We start from the raw sequence: 21,767 nt of genomic DNA, 5'->3' as shown, positions 1-21,767 counted from the left end.
TTCTTTAAGAAATGTTAGGCTACCAATCAAAACATAAAGACCTCAATTTTTAATCCTCTGAAAAATTACTCTTTCTTGCATATAAGGATGAGATTTTTAGAAAGTGATTTTCTTATGCATGAATGTTTTAATCTCTTTTTCAGACATAAAATAAATGTTGATTGCACACAGTTAACCCTAAGCTCAAGTAGTTGTAAAAAGACTATGTACTTCTCCATTCAGTAGCATAGAGTTGTTATTCTGGTTTCCCAAGTTTGAAATCACAGATTAGACTGACATGGTTTTTATTCAAATTTACATTATTCATTATGCTTAAAGTTGTATCCCTCCTGAAATAACCCATACGCTTTCTCCTCTCTCATTTTCCCCTCCCTCCCTCCCTCCCTGCCTCCTTCCCTCCCTTCCTCCCTCTCTCTCTCTCCCTTTCTTTCACTCTGTCCCTCTTTCTGTCTCTTTCTTCCTTCCTTCCTTTCTTTTTTTTTCATGGTACTAGTCATTGAGCCTAAAGCTTTGTGAATGTTAGGTAAGAATTTTACCATAGAGACATGTCCCTAGCCCTCTCTTAACATTTAATTTTGAGACTTGGTCTTATTTTGTTGCCTAAGCCGGTCTTGATGTAGTCTAGGCAGGCCTTGAACTTGCCATGCTCCCAAATCAGCCTCCAGATTAGCAAGAATGATAGACCTATGCTATCAGGCCTGGCTTCCATGTAGTTTCGTTAGAGGGACAATCTCCATCTTATGGTCTGAGAAAATAAGCATTTTCTGATGGGTTAATTATTTTAAAAAGTGGATCAAATCAGAGAGTTCCACCTGAACAGATTTATCCATGGCCGAGCATAAAGGAACATGTGAGGATTCAGTTGGTGTGGTCAGTAACACTGTATTCTTTCCCTATGTTTGAGGTGTTCATACTTAGGAGAAGGGAATTACACATGACAGGTAGCAGTTGATTTCAACATCATGCAATAAATTCTAATCCTCTGAAAAAGAGAAGTATTGGCGCAACTGTTGAACAAAAGAAAGGAAGATCTAGTTCTGTGTGTACTGTGGTGTGAGGTGTGTGTGTACACGCATGTGTGTGAATGTGTATGTGTGAGTATATGTGTCGGATGGTACAAAGGGAAAGATAATTGGGGAACTGCTGTTGTATCTCTAAGGATGATGTTACTGGTTGCCTAATAGATCTTTGTGTCTTATCACCATCTACAAAAGAAACACTGAGTCTGAAAGTGATCATTTCTCCCTTATCTAGACTTTCACTATAACTGTACACAGTCTGATTGTGCTAATAAGGTGTGATGACATCATAAAGATAAAAATCCATGATGAAGATTTTCTGTATTTCCTTCCTTTCTAAGAAACCCTCTGTCATCCAAAAGTAAAAATATTAAAATGAAAAAACTGAAGCCCCTTCCCCCACACACCCACCACCTTCTTGACTAAAATGACATGACTTATTCCACCTCTCCTTCCAGCCAGGCAATGACCTTGCTCACACATTGCTGGGGATTACAGCAAGAGCCAGGTGGCATCTAGAGAGGGTCTTCATGCTCCCTGCAGGGTTCTCTTGATACTCATCCTTGGAGGAGATGGAAGGCCTTCTAGCAAAATAAAAGAAGAAGACAGCCTTCTTAACCCCATGAAAAAAAAGTCCGAATTTTGTCATAGGTATATCTGGTATTAGAAACTTGTAGACATTTCTTCCGTCAGTAAGAAACTTCTGAGTCCTCCTACAGATGAGAAACAAAGGTAAACAGAGTAGGTAAATGGCTAGTGTTCAAGGAGGAGTAACAGTCTTGCTACTCCTGATGGTTTCATAATCATCAAGTAGATTATCAGAAAGCAACAGTCCTCCGCTTTACTTGAGCTAAGGTTTCAACTTATATTCTTGGCTTGTATCCAACATTTGATGAAGTAATAACTAGTAAATAAGAGCCGGAGACACAAATCAATGGATAAAGGCACCTGTCCCCAAGCCATGTAACGGAAAGACATAACTGACACCCTCATGTTGTCCTCTGACCTCCACACATGTGCATGCCTATGCACGCACACGCACACATGCATGTGCACACACATGTACACTTGTAATAAATACAATAAACTATTTAGGTATCTAACCATTAAACATTTAAGTAAATTTGCATCATATTTAAATATCATTTCATGCTTGCAAACACATTACATCTTAAAATCACCTCCTTGATTGAATAATAAATTCAGAAAATTCCCTTTAGTTTGGAATCTTACAAAATCGACAAAAAACATGTTTTTTAATCTGTTGAATAATCTATAACCACTCATTTCTGTAATTACCTTGATTGCTCAGAAACCTGGGCAGTGTTAATGTTCAACCACACTTAATTACATCAGCCTAGGTCTGTGCTCCACTATGAGAGTCTTTTCTCCCAGTCTTTATTATTGTGCTGTGCTTATATTAGTTAAAAATCGGGTAACTGTTTCAGTTAGCCTGCCCCACTGCTAGTCCCCAGCTGTTCCTGGCAGGACTGGAAAGAGCCTTCTAGGGAAAACCCAAAGACTTTCAGGAAGTGGTATGTGATGGTGTTCTATAGTAACTGATGAGTTTCTTTCTGAGTCAGGGCCACCACAAGGGGGTCCCCAGGAACTGACATGTCTCCGAGAAGACCTAGAGATGCTAGACTGAGGTCAGGACTGCCTCTCCTGTAGCTAAAGACCCTGGGAATTAAAAGAATCAAGATTTGACTAGATTTGAGCACAGGTCCTCTCCTCTCTCTGAATTCCTCTCATCTCCCTGCGATGCTTGCCTGGAGCATCTCAGGTTTGCTTTGCCCTGAGAATGGTGAATGGCAGGCCCTCATGCTGCACCCACTATCACAGAGGTGCCCCCAGCCACATTTCGCATCTGCTCCAAAAGCTTTCCTGCATGATAACTGAGCTGAAAGGTGTTTTTGGAGAATACCATATGCCTGGGGCAACAGTAGCCAACCCCTCTCCTGTACCTGAACAATTTTAACTCCTCCCTCCCACTGTCTGCCTACAGGCATTTCTCTAAGATACCTATGATGTCTTATAGGAACTTAATACAGCTGTAAAACAACCCTAGACCTCCTGATTTAATCAAACTCAAAAACAAAATAATGTAAAATTAAAATAAAAAGATGTGCTTACCCATACCCCCCACATTTCTTCTATAGGTGGTGTATAATTAAGGTATGGAATCAAATGATGGTCATGTGCATCTTCATGGTCCTGTAAAGCCTAAGAAATATATGGTTCTTAATAAAAATATGTTGAGTGCTAAGTAAAAAAAGGAAATCACGCAGTGTCTTAAACTATACTGTATTAGTGTTTTATTTGGGCAAGAAAAAAATCCAGGACATTAAATAATTGGCTTACCCACTATCACCCAAAGAAGTGCTTCCTCGGAAGAAACACACATCTTGCCTGGCAAGACAAAGTACAAATCTTCCAATCTGCACATAATGGTGCTATGAGATAGGTATTAGCTAGATGAACCAGCCCTGGGTTCTGGGACCTCAAAAGGGCCATGCTAAGTGACATAAGCCATACCTCAAAGGGCAAATACTCCATGATTCTTTTCAGATGAGGCATGAAGGTTAATTGAACATGTGCAGGAAGCTGCACGGAAAGGAAGAGTTGGGAGTTGGTATTTCACAAGTGCCGAGCTTCACTTTGGGGATATAAACAGTTCTGCAGATGGAGATGCTGGTGGATGCATTAAAGAGCACTTGCTGCTGCACAACGCTGAGCACCAAAGTTGGAATCCCAGAACCCAGATAACAGCGGTCAACAAGCAAAGGCCTGAGCATCTAGCCCCAAGGTATCTCTCACCTTCATCTGCCACTAGATGTGTATAGGCACGATTATTCACTCCCACACATGCACAAATATATGACTAAAACTCTTTAAAATTCAAGGTAAATGTATAATGGTAAAGGCTATTTACCAAATTCTTAGCATAATATTTGTAAACTCTTTTGAAAATTTGTCATATTTGTAAATTTTTTGAAAATTCAAAAATTATTTTCCCCAAGTTAAAAAGAGCAGATTTATTACACACACACACACACACACACACACACACACACACACACACACACACACCAGAGGAAGACACAGAGGCAGCAAACTACAAAGAGAGAACAAGAAAAAAAACACATTCCTGGATTTCACGCTAAACTTGATTGATTATGGGGCTTTAACAGGTGACCAAGAGGCCACATTTTAACAAGTCTAAAATTTAAGAACCATTAAAACAGTCCTAATTATTGTTTTTTAAATATCTTCCTACTTTGACCAGTGATGGAATAAAACCTAAGAAAGAATCCTGGGGCTATTTTCTTGTACAGATGTTTCCTGGTCACCATGCTCCTATCAGTTTTCTGAGCTCAGCATTGGCCACCAACATTGTACCTAACTCCAGAATGAATGGTGTTATAGGTAGCCATCTTTTCTTTTTCCTAAATCTCGTCTCTATCCCTACCTCTCTGCCTTGTAAAAGGGCATTAACCCCAGTGAAATTGAGTGTACTGATTGGGTCATGACCAGGCTTATTTCTCTCTCTTTCCCTGTCACTTCCAGTGACCCCCTTCAGCAAGGGTCAGAGCCAGATTTGAAACTGAATACAAGAACAAGAAGAAGGCAAGAGTGATAAGAGTGTCAAGCTATAAAACCTGCCCGTCCCAATGCTACACTCAATAAAAGAAAGGAAAGGGATGCAGGCCAAGTCATAGCTATGGCAGCCTAGGGGTTTGGAGACCAGCAAGCCTTGAAAACTCGGAGGGAGCAAAGCTCTTTGGTTTCCAGTGCTTCCCTTCTCCAGTTTCAAAATGACAGGCATGGAACAGAAGGTTTCTCAGGGCTTCCCCACCATTGACAGTCTGCAATTGCATAGAATAAAGCCACCTTGCCCTGAAGAGATCACCATTGTCACGAATGTGGCTTACAATTTTGTTAGCACGAAGTTTTTAAATAAGGGATCTAGCACCAGGTTGATTCAAGTAATGCTTCTGCAGGCAAGAAAAGTCATCGTCTCTTCCAACCCCTCCAAGACAAACAGGTACTGAGGCGGAAAAGGTACCAGTGTATCTGAGAAACTGCTAAGGGCCCCTATTCTGAAATGTGTGTATGAATGCTGTCTCTCTTATTGTTCGAGGTAGATTAAGGGAAAGGAAACCCTGATAAGGTTAAGTATTCAGAGATGTGAAAGGGTATGATCATGGACCCAGGCTCTCTTCTGCCTTTTCTCCCAAACAGCAATTTCTCACATGTGGGTCAAGCAAAACTTCCACTGGAAAACATGACATTAAATTAATTGGTCCAATCTTTACATTAGAAGACCCCAGAGTTTGGGACCAGCATACATCAGTCTCAAACCTGGAAGGTTGAGCAATAAATAAGATTCGGATTCAGTGGTAACAAAGTCCAGCATTGACTCAGCATCTTCAGCCAGACAAGAGAAAGGGCCAACTGCGATCTGACCCAGAGAAGTCAAAGAAGCACAGCAATGCACAGTTTCAGGATGAGGGGCTCCCTTTTGTCAGGATACTATGTGAACGAACCCCTTGAGCTAGGGTCTTTCTTAAGTTCTCCTTGCTGGCTCTGGAGAATAAGAAGCTTGAAAGCAATGCCATGAGCCAACTTGAATTTTGTCATTCCTCCTGCTGCCTTGCTCCCCTTTTTGATTTAGACAATCACTCTGCAAGGTTTTGAACACTAAATGTCATGCCTATTATCACGGTGACTGCTAAGTTTCTCTGGAAAGTCAAAAATGGCCAAGGAGTGTTTAAACAGTTGTTTATTCATAGGGTACTCTTGGGTTCACCATATTTCCCTCATTCTAAGAACTAAAGTAAAAAACAATTTAAAGCTCATATTGAGGCTAATAAATAGAGGCCAAGTCTGGTGAGATGTGCTGTGACTGAGGAATGTGAGAACTCAGCATGCTCTGGGAAAGCCTAAGCAGCCTCCAAAGGAAGAGAGTTCAACTCATAGTCTGGTAACATGGACAACCAGATACCCTAAGGTGGGCTGTGAGCTCTAGAGATGCTAAGAAAGCCTCTGCTTTGTGTTTCACTCTTCAGATATGATGGGGCAGCATAAATGTCAAATCTGGCTATGCTCCTGCATCAGCTCAATGCCTTGTCTTTCAAGACTCTGGGAAAACAACTCAAAGTCTTGAGTTCTCCATCTAAAAAACAAAGGTAGTAACAACTCCTTAACAGTGATGGGACCTGGATGGAATGATGCAAATATCCAATGAAATTGTTTCTATGGATCATCCTTTGCTTTTTGCTTACCCTTGGCAATTTCTGTTTCTCAGCTTTTTAAATTTTTTTTGGTTTTACGAGACAGGGTTTCTCTGTATTGTTTTGGAGGCTGTCCTGGAACTCACTCTGTAGACCAGGCAGGCCTCGAACTCACAGAGATCTGCCTGCCTCTGCCTCCCGAGTGCTGGGATTAAAGGCGTGCGCCACCACCGCCCGGCCCTTATCATCTTTCTATGAACAATTAAAATGAACTGCTGCAAGGTCTGAATAGCTGTCATTTAGAGAGTTCTAGAAAAAAATAATAAACCCCTTGCCATGGCAATTTTTCTTCTCATGGTTTCCTTGTTTACTTTGCTAAGTGTCCCTGATCCAGATAATTTTTTACTTCTCAACTCTGTTTCTTCCTTTGTTTAAAAACTTCTCAGTTTGCAGGGGAATGGTAAAGCATGCCTTTAACCCTAGCCCTCAGCAGGGAGATCAAGGATCTGTTAGAGGTCAGCCTGGTCCACAGAGTGAATTCCAGGATAGCCAGAGTTGTTACACAGAGAAACCTTGTTTTAAAAAAATCTCAGTTCAACTCGGTTCAAGTGATCATGACATTCCAGAAAAAGATCCCTAGCCACCCCCACACATGCTACACACATACACACACCACACATACACACATGCACACACACACACACACAGGCACACACAAACCACCACCACGAACACATACACCACATACACACACCACCCACCATTTCATACAACACACACACACACACACCATCACCACCACACACAACATCACATACCACACACACATTCACACACCATCAACACCACACACACATACCACACACACTATCACACACACACATACACCACACACACATACACCACACACATGCAACACACAGCATCACACACACACCACACACAGCATCACATACACATACCACACATACCATCACACATACCACACACACCACACACACACCGCACAATACTAACACCACCATGCACACATATACCATACACACACATACACCACACACATGCACACCACACACAGAGACACATCACACACAACATACCTACACTACACACACACCACACCACACCACACATACCACACACCATACACACACAACACCAACACACACATATATACCACATACACACATACACCACACACACATGCACACCACACACATAGACACACCACACCACACACACACACACACACACACACACACATACACACACAAGTGTTAAACTTGGGTATGTCAGTTAAATTTTGGAGTATGACTCGGGTGGTAAAGATTAGACTCAGATAATAGCCCTGTAATCCCTGCCCACAAATCAATTTCTAAATGCCACCCCAATCAATGGTTGCTTTTCTTTCTTTGAGTCATAAGGATTCATCAGATGACAAATTAAAGAGTGGAAAGGCCTATCATACATATTATCCCATTGACTGGGCCGTTTTGTCCGGAAGGTGACTTTGTATGATACCCCCACACCTCACACCCCCTTGGTGAGCTTAGAAACTGTGGTGGAACAATTCTCAGATGCAAAAACTGTCTGGAGGACATACGGGTCAGAACCTTGAAACAATCAGAACTGCCTGGGTGTAAATGCTCAGACTTCTAGGTCCTTCTTACCATAGTAAGGACTGTGGAACCACCAGGATAAAATCAGAGCACAGTGGTAGGATCCTAGCGAGTGAGGTTTTCTATGGCTGTGCTTATGTCTGGAATGTACTTCCAGATCACTCTGGAAATGCAGTAGGACATCTCTCCATCAGGCCAGCTGTCCTTGGAAGTAGGGTCTAGGAGAAGATGGCAGCACCAGTAAGCGCCTGTAGCAGATGAATGACAAGATAGGCTTCTGTCCACCACTGGAGCGGAATGTGTCAGGCCACTTGCAGCACTGCTGTTTGATCTTATCGGGGAGCTGTGGAGGTGAAGCGCATACGTCAAGGAGTTCGTGCCTGCTCATCGCTATTCATCATTGTGGTTGCCCCCAAGCAGACCCAGCAAAGTAACACTTGAAGCCATTTCTGCAGAGAATTGCAAAAACAGCAGAGGCTTGGAGCCAGTCAGTGGTTCCACTGCAGTTGAAGAAAACACCCACATAGTGGTGGAGGCAGCTGCAGGAACACCACAAAACAGAGCAACACACTAAGATACAAGCACACCCCCACAGCAGCTTAGACCAAATGTGCTGGAGCAAGGGCTCCCATGGCAGGAAAGAGGCAACGAATTCTTTCAAATGTTATGATTTATGTGTCAACACAAGTTCCTTAAAGAGGGCTGCCTTCTGCAGAAATCATCATGGTTATTTGTCACTTTGCGTAGGGTAGAAGGACTATAGGGACGCTGCAGACGGAACACCACTACCACCTTCTATGAAGAAAGCACTTTTGAGATGAAAAGGGGAAAGAAATCCCAACGCTCAGAGCTGGAAACTGACAGTTTCTACTTCAGAGAATTAAAAATGATTTTCCTCTAAGGAATCAAAGGAAGTCCAAATTAGGGCCCCGAAGGAGTCCATAAACACTATAAAATCTGAAGCAATGCCACCAGTGAGAAAGGACAATTGTTGATAATCATGATTATTTTTTTGCATACAAAATACTTCCTTTTCCCCTGGAAGTAGAAAGGCAAGTCTTGGGTTAATCAAGTACACATTAAAAATACCTAAGTAGATATTATAGTTCACACTGTGCAGCCAGCTATTTGGTAGAAGCACCCGGGAGCAAATGACATTACTGAGTATAGGAAACCAACATTAAAGAAATGGACATTGAAATACATAGGTCCAAACGGCAGCTGGTGTCCTGAAGAGACTGCTGTGAGCAATGTCTTCAGCCATGCTTTCAGTCAGTGGAGCCTGTCCATCTTACCTATACAATTTAGTCTTTTCAATAAACACCTCACATGGAACATGGTAGAGCAGTGTGCAAACAGTTGAAATATGATCCTTTCTAGAAGGCAAAACTTTTAAAGGAACTCAGAGCTGTTGACACATCCATAATAATATTTGAAAGCAGAAGTAAATGATTTATCACGAAGTCAATTTAATAGCTGCAATCCATTTTCTGGAATAGGATATGAATGAACCTCATGCTGTCTATTTCCTTCTGTGAGATCCCTTACAGTGAAGCCTGGCAGACACAAAAGCTATTGCCATTAACCTGGTGGGTTACATCCAGACACAGCATAGTTCCCAAATGTCATTATCTGGAAATCATGTAAAACAAAATGTGCTATAACAAATTCTTTTCCCAATGGTCTTCAGCAGGATCTGAGGTTTGTATCCTCTAAAACCCTTGCACATAAGGAAGATATGGGAAACTTTGGAATATATCTTGAATAATTAAGTCGTGAGGAAGTAATCAAACTGTACAAAATGTTCAAGAAGTAGTCTTAAATTCAATATATAATGAGCATTCATTGTCAAGCAGCTGTCTCTTAAGCCTTTAGAAAAAAATGCAAAAGAGTTTGAGAAACAAACAGCTCAATAGTTAAGACCATTTGCTGCCCTTGCAGAGGCCTGGAGTTCAGTTCTTAGCATCTTTGTAGGTGGCTCACAACTGCCTATAACTCAAGTTCTGGGCACTCGAATGCCCTCTTCTGGGGTCCATGAGGACTCAGACAAAATATGTTCATTCATACACACACATGCATGCATGTACGCACACACTATTTTCAGTCTTACAAAGAAAAGAAAGAGTGGTTTAAGAGTGGCAGATACATAGTCCTTCAGGCATGTCTGAGAGAGAGCAAACCAAACGGACATCAGTGGCACCAAGAATCTTAAACACTGCATTGGCTGTATCGGCGTTTTCATTGTGGTAGATGGATTATATGTAGATTGACATAAACCAATATGGCAGAGGTTTTTCTGGAACACAACAGGAACTCATCAATACTCTGAGGTTATCAAGATCTTTCATAGACCAGATTATCATTCTTTCTTCCCTTCCAACATACTGTCTTTTCCCTCTGTCCTCTGCCATCATCCATGAGCATGCTGGGCACGAATGTTGGCCCTTTCCACGTGACATCCATCCCCAAAATGAACCCTGACATCAGCAAGAAAATGATAAAACCCATTTAAAATTTCCACTCTAGGCTGGTAATTCTCTCTGCTCATATTGTGCTAGGCATACCAATTTAATTAGTAGACTTCCCTTTTTCATTTTAAGTGTTGCCTTCTAGGCAATACTCCTGAGCCTTCATACAAATTGAATTTCCAAACCTGAGCTTGAAGAAAGTACCTAGATTCCCCCACATTCAGAGCATGAAGAGAATCAACAGCCAGGATGAATGATGAGAGGAAGGCATATCCTGGTCACAGATATAGACCTGAGTCTGCTGTCAGGGCCATAATTCATGTGTCTTCCAGGGGAAAAAAAATAGGTTCATGCTACCAGTGCTTTTCTTTTATGTTTTCGGGAATTAAGCCTATCACTTTGCCTAATTCCCTGTAGAAAAGAGGCTTTCAGGGCCGGAGATGTAGCATTGTTGGCATGATCACTGGTGTGTGATAGCAACAGCAATACTCAGTGCTCCCTGATTGGAGTGGGGAGTTCCTGAGGACACAGGAAAGGGAAGGTTGACACATGCAAAAACAGGGACTGTTGTTCTTCATGACATCACTCTTTGATGTGACTCAGACATGCACAGTATGACAGAGAGAAGCTACCAGGGGCTGGAGACACTGAGTTCAACGCCAGATGCCCAGATGCCCTCTCAGGATGCCAGTTTGAGCATTTACCATGAGACACATTCACTGACCTCTTTCACTGTTCAGGAGAAAGCAAAAAAAAAAAAAGAGTGCAGATAAGAGAGGGTGGAGGAGACCTACGGTTCAAAATGAAGAGAGCCAGGCTCTACCTGGCTTTGCCGCCAGCAGGCTGTGGGGACTTGTACAAAATTGAACTGGCTCCCAGTTTCCTATTTAGAACCTGAAAGAAGCGGGTTCCAGGTGAGGCCAGGAGGTTTTAGGCCTCCGTGTGATCAGAAAACTTCCCATCTACTAATAAAACTTCATCTTTTCCAACCCTTTATTGCAAGCAATTGCCGAATTGATAATCTCTCAGCATGAGACATTTGGGGCATGGGATAATAGGAACTTCTCCACCAGCTGCCCCAAATGCATCCTGTTATTAATAACTTCTCCTTATGTAACCTTGGTGCCCACACTTTGTGAAATTCAACGGACGTGGTGATCAAGGGGGATGCAAATATGGTTCATTTCACTCAGAATCAGCTTGTCTGCTTGTGGCAAAGCAGCTTAAGAAAAACATCATAATTAAACAGCATGCCATCGTTTGTTTCTTTTATTTTTACCTTTGTGTGTGTGTGTATACATGTTTTGGGGTTTCTTTTGTCTTGTTTGGTTTGGTTTGGATTTTTGTTAATTGGTTTTGGTTTTGAGGCAGGGTGTCTTTACTGAACTTGACATTTAACAATTTGGTTAGACATATCTGCCAGTAAGCCCACAAGGGTGCAGCTGCCTCTTCCTGCTGCTCCCCCAAAACTGCTGGGATTGCTGCAATGTACCCCCAAGTTCATCTTTCTTTTGTGGATTCTGGTGGGTGGAATTCAGGTCCTTATTTTTGTACAACAAGCACTTTATCAACTGAGCCATCTCCCTAGTATCCATTATTTCTGTTTCTGAATGTAATAGCATAGCTGTTTAAACTTTGTCTACCCTAACTCATTTAACTTTCATACTAAAGCAATGATGGAAATTATTTCCTCAGAATTATGGGTAAATGGGTTGACCTTGAAATGTTTAAATCACCCCCTAAATGATATTCTTCTCATCTAGTCGAAACAGAATTTGAATCCCAGTGTGACTATTGGTATTCAACCTTAGATATCTGCCAGGGCTTGTATACGAAAATGCATCAATGAATCCTAAATACTAGTTTCAGGAACAGTTGCAGTGTACATACATAATGTTCATCTTAATCTTTGAGCCTGCAGAGAAGTCAGCAAACATTATCAACTTCCCACAGGGAAAGAGGCTCTGGTCTGCACCACGGAGTTGAGAGATAAAACTCTACAGAATGGCAGCAAAAACACAGATGAAGCACTTGGGCGAACTCGTGCAAGACATTTCTCCAATTAAGTTATCAAAGCAAAATTCCTGTTATTCCTTTTGGAACGCCTTCTACTTAGAAGGCAGATATGGACTGGAGGGCAGGCTAGTCCCTATTGTGGTTCTGCAGTCTTGCTTATGTTAGGTCAGCGTGTCCATTCTCCTATCTCCATAAAGACTGAGAACCATTTTTGGAATCTGGGCAGGAAATACACCCCCACCTTAAACTCATTGCTTTCTGGAGGAGGCAGGGGTGGGTGGTGAAGATGTTTCCTGCCATTCTGTGCAGAAGCGAGAGCCACTTAAGCCTTGTTTCATTATCAGTGGAGTGGTTGCCCCGTGGACCTCTGCCCCTTAGAGTGAACAAGCAGTTAGGACAGAGCTGTTAGCGTCACGCTGTAACAGTTGCAAGCAAGCAAACCTGTCACCTTCCTGTATTATCTACAAATGGTGTTTGTTTCCTTTGACGTGTATTCTTACTCTTGCGGTGGGAGGGATTTCTCGAAACACAATGCTGTTGAGTGCCCCAATTCCCTGCCCCCAGCCACCCTTTCTCTTTCCTTTTCAAGGCTCCAGAAATTGCTAAACGGCATATCCTGGACAACCAGCACTCTTCAGCTAAAAATATCAGAGGGTGTGCTTATCTCCAACGAGGCTTCCTCTCCAGAGCCTTCACAGACATTATCTCATTTATCCTTAAAAATACCCTGGGAGGTAGGAAGTGGGCAAAGAAAGGGATCTCAGAAAGGTAAGGGAGCTTTAAGACAAGGCCATTGGTGGAGGTTCTGTTCTGAAGCCCAGCAGAGCAGTTCAGGTGTGGAACTTGCAAGCTGTGGCATCCATTCACCAAGCATCCATGAGCTGACTCCAGAAACCTGGAGAGTCCTTATAAAGCAAATGCAAAACAAGATTCCTGGTATGAAGGAAAAGGCCAGGCTTACAGGGAATTGAACCCCCAAAGCTACTTCTTTGGGCTGATGATGATTTATTTATATTTTTAACAACCTGGATATCCTACAGTCCTTGATCATCTCTTCAAATTGCCCCATCCAGCTCTTTCCCTAACCTCATCTGCTACCATGTCTCACCTATACAGATAGGAACAACCAGCCTTCTATCTGATGCAGCAGAACTGATTACATAACCACTCCCTTCTAAAAGGTACATGTACTTCAAAAACCGATTCCATAATAAACAGAATGCATTGTCTTTGTCATTCTATACATTGTCTTATATTCCTTTTCTCATGACTCGGTCCCCCGCCCAATCCTGGCAATCATGGCAGCTTCCAGGCCCTCTTAGGTACATATTCAAGGGCCCTTGAATTAAATATTTTCTGGATGCCCCCTGTCATTTATTCTTCACCACCTATACTCATGGAGACTGAACTGCACAGCGTGGACTGACTGGTACCCTCCCTCCTCTCTGGCTGCTAGCCTATTTAACAGGTATAAGAGGAGACAAGAGAGAGAATGCTTGTTGTGAATTTTACCTTATTCCTGTCAGTAGAATATCCATGGCCTGCTTGAGTCCTGGATAGAAGACCAGTTCCATCAAGCATTCCTTCAGGCATGGCTCTTTGTCTGGGTTTTAGTAGGAGTCACTTCCTGATGGCCACTAGCCTCGAAGTTTTAAAGGATCCTGTTGTTGGTGTTGCCAAGTCTTTCACAGCTCCCTTTGTATTTATTAAAGCCCACCACACATCCTGTAAATAGTCCCTATATTAAACTTGTCCCACCATCCAGATAGAATGAATCCCATTTGTCCTTGTTTGATTTTTTGGTCTTGTGATAACACCATGTACCTTTGGAAAGGAAGGGTTCATTCCATCTTTACAGGTTACAGTCCATCAGTGAGAGAAGCTTGAGCAGAAATGTGGAAGTACATAAAATTACAGAAGCCATAAAAGAATGCTGTTTACTGACTTTTTCTCTTGTTCTTGTTCAGCTACTTTTCTAATATAGCCCAGGCCCACCTGCCTAGGTATGGTACCACCCACAGTGGGCTGGGCTCTCCTTCATCAATTAACTATCAAGAGAATCCTCCACAGGCATGCCCATAGGCCAACTGGATAAAGACAGTTCTTCAATTGGGATTTCCTCTTCCCTGGTGTGACAGGTTGAAAAATAAGATTAGCTTTTACACTGTATCTTTTATTAAGGGCACCCAAACTGATATAGTTACTGACTTCTATCTTTTCCCTCCATTTATTTAGCTTTATTTTATTTGTATGAATGTTTTCATATATGTCAGGTACCCATGGAGGTCAGAAGACATCGGATTATTGGGAACTAGTTACAGATGGTTGTGAGCCACCATATGGGTGCTGGGAACTGAAGCTGGGTCATCTGCAGGAGCCCCAAGTGTTCTTACCACTGAGCCACCTCCTCAGACCCTTCATCCTTTCAAACAATATTTGAATTTTAAGTCCTCAATACATGTGACCTCCATTACTAAGTTACTTCCAAATACCTCACCCTGTAGTCTCCTAGCCATTGTTCATGTTGTCAGCATGCCCTGTCTAAAATGTCTAAAGCATCAATCTTGCATAAATCCATTCAAGTTCCCAGAGACCATCAGCACATTGTTGACTGGTATGCCTGGGTCTGTCTGTCTTTTTGGATTAAGTCTTTTATCTCTGCTTCCAGGATATCCTCAATAAATATTTATTACATGAGTGAATATTGAATAGGACTTTTGATCTTTAAGCAAACACAACTATTTGCTTTCACAATGTTCTTTTCAGTTAAGGTGTAGAGTGGGATTACTCTAAAGGAGTTCTCCTGAGGAAGCTATGGGAATGCAAACACTCAGTTCAATGCAGGGCCATTTAACTTGGGAACAGCTGTTGTCTTCACTCAGCATGACAACTGAGATTTTAAAAAAGCTGAGCCTCACACAGTTCTTGGGTTCAGTTCCTGATTTCTCCACTAGTCCTGGCACTGTGATTCTGAGTAACTTACTTCACTATGCCTCAGTTTACTCATCCATAAAATGTGGAAAATAAAAGCATGTAAGTCATGAGTTCACAACTCCCAACATGGTGACTCTTTATAGCTTGGTAGCTTATCCTTTAATCAAATAGCTCTCTATTTATAATTTTTGTGATATCAAGAAATATGACAAAGTCTATCATTTGAGCCCATGAGTTCTCACATGGAGTTTCCAGAGCCTCTAGAAGATACCTTGAAGGACTATTAAGTACATTCTCCTTTTTTCCCCTTCAATGGTTTGTCAAAAGCCAGGAGATAATAGATAGATAATAGAAAATAGAGTTACACAGATGAATGCATAGATGATAGGATAGATAGATGATAGATAGATAGATAGAACCCCAAGATTATAATGTAGCTGGAGGAGCCCCATGGCCTCATGTTATCATACATCTACTTATTGGGTATCTGCTGGGTATTGTTTATATAAAATTCCATGAATGTAAAAAAAAACCCTCAAGAGATATGACTATTCCCCATATCTTTTTCTTTTTCCTTTTTGAAGACTCTTGTGTGTAGCAGGCTTTCTTGGACCACCAGTCCCCAAATCATGGCATGGAGACTTATTAATTATGAATGCTCAGCCTTAGCTTAGGCTTGTTTCTAGGTAGCTATTTTTCATTAAATTAATCCACTTCTATCAATGTATGTGGTTCCCCAAGGCTCCTTTACCTCATCTATGTACTGTGTACCCTTCTTTCCTACTTCCTCTATGTCTGGCTGACTGGCCTCCTGCTGGCTGGGCCCTGCCTTACTGACTGACTCCCACTTTTTCTCTGCCTGTTAGCCCTGCCATTACCTCTTCTGCTTAGCTATTGGCCATTCAGCGTTTTATTAGACCAATCAGGCAGGCAAGGTGAAACAACAACACCTCTTTATATAGTTAAACAAATACTATTCCATAACACCATGTCTTCATTTTTTCCAGGGGTATAATAGACAGATCTCAATTTGAAATTTCAACATTATACTTACCAAAATTTTTGATTAGTTATTAAAATATGATTTTTATATTTTTATTTTATATTTTATACTAATAAAATCAAGAAAAACTAATTTTGCAACATGTAGTGAAAAATGCTCAAAAACATTTTATATTATTTTTAATCTTTTTTATTTTTATGTATTTTTTAGTTGAGGAGATATTCTCTATACAGTTTTATATTTTGCATTTTTCATATTGTCAAATAATAGTCACTGATCCAAATTATACATTAAAAGTAAGTTTAGTGTCATTTAGTTAATTTAATCAGCCACATCATAACATTTATTATTTGCAGTAAGTTAATTAAACATCTTCCATTATTACAATATAGATTAAGTCCACTTTTACAATTATTTCTATAAAAATAAAACAATTTTGGGGGGTTTTGTTCACGTTTTTATGAAATTCCCAATGTAAAATTCTTAGGTTAAAGCGTAGAAATATTTAAGACTTCAAAAGTAACCTGACAAAAATTATTTGTTAGAAAACGTATTTTTTTACCAACTACATCAAAATTTGAATTGAGGTAGAGCCAAGTTTTAAATTAATTGAAATTAAAATTGGTATCTTGTAAAGTTTTCTCTCTCTCTCTCTCTCTCTCTCTTTCGAGATAGGGTTTCTCTGTATTGTTTTGGAGGCAGATCAACCTGCCTCTGCCTCCTGAGTGCTGGAATTAAAGGTCTGTGCCACCAACACTCGGCTATAAAATTTTCTCTTAATACACAAGTATTAAAATATGTTCCTGCATTGCTGAACAAATGAAAGAAATCTAAGAAATATATCATTATGTGATTTTATATAGTGAGTAGCTTCCACTACTCACGTGGTATAACCTAATACATACCTATAGATATGGTGCACTCATACATATGCTCATGCAACACACACACACATACACACACACACACACACACACACACACACACACACACACACCCTTGTTGCCACCAAAACTATGATAAATAAATAACAAAACATTATGTCAAACATAAGAGAAAATTACGGCATAAAAACTTGGTATAAATCCAAATGTATAAAGGCTGCTGCGGCAGCAGAAACAGCACACTGTTTGACAATAAACGTTTTAGTACAGAAGCAGAAGAACACACCAAGTCCTATCACTTTGGAGACATCCATGGTGCAGTTGATTGAATGAATGGTTTTTAAACACTTGGTCCCGAGTTGGTGCTGCTGTTTGAAGAAGTTGCAGAACCTTTGTGGGATGGAGCCTTGATGGAGAAAGTACATCATGGGGATAGGCTTTGGGTGTTTATAGCTTCATCCTGCTTTCAGCGAACAACCTCTGCTTCATGTTTGCGATTGGAAATGTGGTCTTTCATCTTCCTGCTCCATGACCCGCCCATCATTATAGACTTTCCTTCTGAAACTGTGAGCCCAAATAAACCCTATCTTCTGTAAGCTGCCTTGGTCATGCTATTTTATCACAGCAACAGAAAAGTAACCAATGCACACGGTAAAGATATCCTTAAGTTCTTGCCAAACATGAGTGCCCAAGGTCATAACTCCCAGCTGGCTCCTTGAAGAGACTAAAGTGCCTTTTCCTAGTCAGTCACTCTCTGTATACTAAGTAAGGTCCAATTACATAGGCTCGCAAGACATGTAATGGATTAAAGTAAATATACTTATTTTCTCTCACATATGATTTTTTGCTAAAGAACAATTTTTTGTCCCCATAAAGAAGTCTTCCTTACAGAGATTCAGGAGTGCAAACACCCAGGTGCAGTGTGTCACCTTTCTAGTTGTGTAGACCTGTTTTCAGAGTCATTCTGACAACTGAGAATCCACAGTAAGAAGTGGGGCATGTGGTCTGCCTTAGGAAAGCTTGCAGTTTAGAGGAATGAATAACCATGAGGTGATTAATTCATGAAATATTTTAAAAGGGCATAGAGCGTATGGTATGTATACATAACATCCAAGCTGATAGTGCACATTTCCTCCACAGATCTATTCACATGTAGCCAGTGTCTTTGTGATGGAAATCCATTCCACTTCATAAATATCTGGAAGGATTTAACATGGTTTTTGATGATAGCTTTTCCCCTTTATCTTTCTTTGATTTCACTACTATCACACATGCTCCAGGGACAAGCATAACATATGCCTACTTCTTTAACTCAGCTTGCTTGTCAAGATAAAATATGAACATCCAATATTCAGCAGACATGGGCTGCCTGGGCAAAGATGAAAAGGAAGAAGAGGATCTTGTGTGGAATCTCACTGTTCCCAGAAGCCTGCCATTCCATGGCTACTCATGTGCTGAGTGGAAATTAAGCCTAAAAGGTTGTAGTAGTATATTAATAGAAATAACTAAGGAATCGCCACAGAAAGCTTTGCAAATAGCCACTTGCTCACCTAGATAACTAACATGAAATAGTTCAAGCTGGACAAGTAATGAATCATCTCACCTCGATATATTGCCTCTTCTGTACTCTTTTAATGTGTCTTAGCTTATCTACAACGTTACATTAATGACCTAATGACAGGCACACAGGAATGACGTCGTTTTCTGTTTATTCCCATCCATTCACTAAATGGATCCAGGGAGATCACACCAAGCTGGGCATTGGCCCCTTACCCTTATCCCTGCAGATGCTCTGTCTTGCTTCCTTTGTGAACACAAAGCAATGTGGCCCAACAGCCCATTCTCCCAGTGGGATGGAATAGTATCTTCTGAACACCGGACTAGCTTCCGCCAAGTGAGCAACAGAGAGACCTTTGCCACGTAGAAGCCAGGGAGAGGTTCTTGAAAGAACAATGCACATACAATAAACTATTTACACACCCCACCGTCTTCTGTTGTGGCTACTGAGTCACCTGGTAACTTGCATTGTTTAATTTGCAACCCCCAGACCTCCCTCAGCAACCCCCACAACTCCCTGCTCAGTTATTGTCACTGATAGAATCATCGCAGCCTTCTCTACCAGCACCCCCCCACGCCCACTGCCTGCCATCATCATTTCCCCTATTGTTTGCCAGGCTGGCCCTGACCCCTGTATTTATAAAGGCCATTTCCCTCTGCATCATTGTGTGCTCCGTAGCTGTCAGCTCCCCACATTTCCTGACAATGGGGTGTGGGGGGAGCAACAACTCAAGTCCAGCTCCCAACTTCCTCCGTGTCCTGTTTACCACACTGCAAGCGTCTCTCCAGTCGCTCTTCAAGCCGAATCCACCAGCTCTGATTTACCCCATCAATTGCTACAGTGATAGCCAGCATGGCCTAGTCTAGTGATCTGGCTACACTCAAACAAACCACAGAACAAAGGGCTTCCATGTGATCGGGAGACTCCCAAAGGGTGGTTGACTGCTTGGAGTGACTATTGGGGTTTGAAGTTAAAGCCAAGGACACTGGGCTTAGAGAGACACACTCCCTCCTTTCTTTGGTTCTCAGTATGCAGACGGTCTGTTAATTGCAATTTCTATGTCACCCCTAGGAGTCACAGAGTTTGACAGCTGGGAGTGTGCACCCTCAGAACAATCATAATAAAGAAAAGCCTGGTGGGCAGATATCTGCTTTCACAGCATAGCATTTGTGTGCTTCCTAAAATGGCTCATTTTTCCTTCCACCTCTGACTTGCTCTCCAGAGAAGGTCACCTCCTGTGGGAGCTTGGTGCCTTAGCTCGCACACACTGGTGAATGGAGAGCAGCAGCAGCTTTGTGCATCTGCTTCTGTCATCTCTCACTGCTTCTGGGCTAAACTTCTGGGACATTCCTTCCACTTCCACACACAAGAGGCTAAGCATGAAGCACAGAGTGATGGAGAAACTTGCTCAAAGTCGTGAGCCTGCCGTAAAAGTTGTTCCTGACAATGCTGGAATTGTAACTTTGACAATGCTGGAATTGTAACTTTATCGTTTCCTCTTCCTTCAGTTTCCATCATCTCCTATTCTCTCAGTCCATACTTTATTTTTCCCTACCACTCTTTCATCCATCATTCACTTTCCTAGACAAGGCGGGATACAGCTATCAAGAGCATGTACCCCGTTTGGAAGGGTACATTGCTAACCCTTAAGACTCACATTTGGTAAGGAATTCTTCAAGGTTCCATCTACCTAGTATAGTATAGTCCTTGCCATATCAGGTACCAGCCCAGGGGGTTGTCTGTGAGGTTCAGTTGTCTCACTAGGGAACTCTGGCGGTTCTGTGTTGTTTGTTATTGCAGTCTTGCTCTGTTCTGCATAGGGAACAGAAGCAGAAAAAGATCAGGAGTCCTTAGTACATCAGTCAGCACTACCCTCATGCTTTGGTTTTGCTTTGGCTGACCCGCACTTTTTCCTAGCATCTGGGTATCAATGACCAGGCCCCCCATACTCTGAGAGCAACTGGGCCCTCTCTCTGTCTCAGTCCTTGGGCTCAAAAGCAGAGTAGGCTATGTGCTTGGCCTAAGTTGTATGTTCCTCCCAGTGTGACAGTCTCCTTCCTTACCCCCTCACCCAGCAAGCATCCTGTTTAGTGCCCCTGCTGCTCCAGACTGCAGAGTTCCCAGCAGGTGATGGGCCAGAACCAAGACCAGTGACAGGGTGAGTAATGCACAGGGTGGCCAGCAGGTCAAAGGTCAGCTGCTCCAAGGATTGCATCTCTTTAGATGATGAGGCCGGGTAACTGTGATCACCTTGTGGAGTCAGTTCCCAGAGCAGATGGGCAAGATAAAGCACATTAGCAAAACGTGCCCTGTTTGATTATATGACACAGGGGGTGAAAGCTTGCCTTAAGGACCTAAACTCTCCCTTAAGGCTACCCCTGCTAAATGATCATCCTTATCAGCTCATAGGCATCAAATAACTCTAGGATATACCTAAGGGGACCAGGAAAAAAAGTCCTTTCATAAATATGGAGACAGGGTGACATGTCTTTCATTACCTGGCATGGCTGGCATTAAAATGTTTTTGCATTATGATGCTAATAGATATGAAATTGTAAGAATGGCAAACTCAGAGGGTGTATGCTAAGAATCAACAGGCATAAAAGACAGAGGTAATAGCCTGTCAAAGAGGCATGAAGAAGAGGGTCTAAAGTGTTAATAAATCCATAAATGTGCAGAGCGCCTGGAGTAGGAGGTGAGCTTACCTTTTGGGATAAGATCTAGATCAGAGTGTGCTAGAGAGCTGCTCTAGAGATCAATACCCCAATCCAGATGATACTGAACCCACAAAGGGTCCAAAGGACCCAATAAAGGCAATGGTGAAGAAGACCTTTGAATCTCAAGTAGGAGAGAATTGAAGGGAGATAAAGATAGTGGCAGGATAGTACCAAGATGGATGCTTCCATCACTTTGTATCCAGTGGACATCAGAAAATGAATCTGACACTGTATGCAATATACACCAACATTCATGACAGTGAGTACTACTAATGAGTAGCTTCTAGTCTTGGCCATTCATTGGTCCATACTATA

At 41.8% G+C, this 21,767-nt stretch overlaps 1 long non-coding RNA gene across 1 annotated transcript in view; it reads right to left on the bottom strand.

The window, feature by feature from the left end:
• Positions 1-413: 413 nt before the first annotated feature.
• LOC121133555 overlaps positions 414-21,767 on the bottom strand; it is a 61,763-nt gene continuing 40,409 nt past the window's right edge. Inside the window, exons 4-6 of the long non-coding RNA XR_005870438.1 lie at positions 7,924-8,215; positions 3,153-3,242; positions 414-1,732 (exon numbers count right to left, since the gene is read on the bottom strand). This is a non-coding gene — a long non-coding RNA (uncharacterized LOC121133555). The remainder of the gene's footprint in view (positions 1,733-3,152; positions 3,243-7,923; positions 8,216-21,767) is intronic.

The sequence above is a fragment of the Mesocricetus auratus genome, unplaced genomic scaffold, assembly GCF_017639785.1.
Source record: "Mesocricetus auratus isolate SY011 unplaced genomic scaffold, BCM_Maur_2.0 Super-Scaffold_100022, whole genome shotgun sequence".
Classification (NCBI taxonomy): Eukaryota; Metazoa; Chordata; class Mammalia; order Rodentia; family Cricetidae; genus Mesocricetus; species Mesocricetus auratus.
This window is presented reverse-complemented; position numbering and strand designations above follow the sequence as displayed.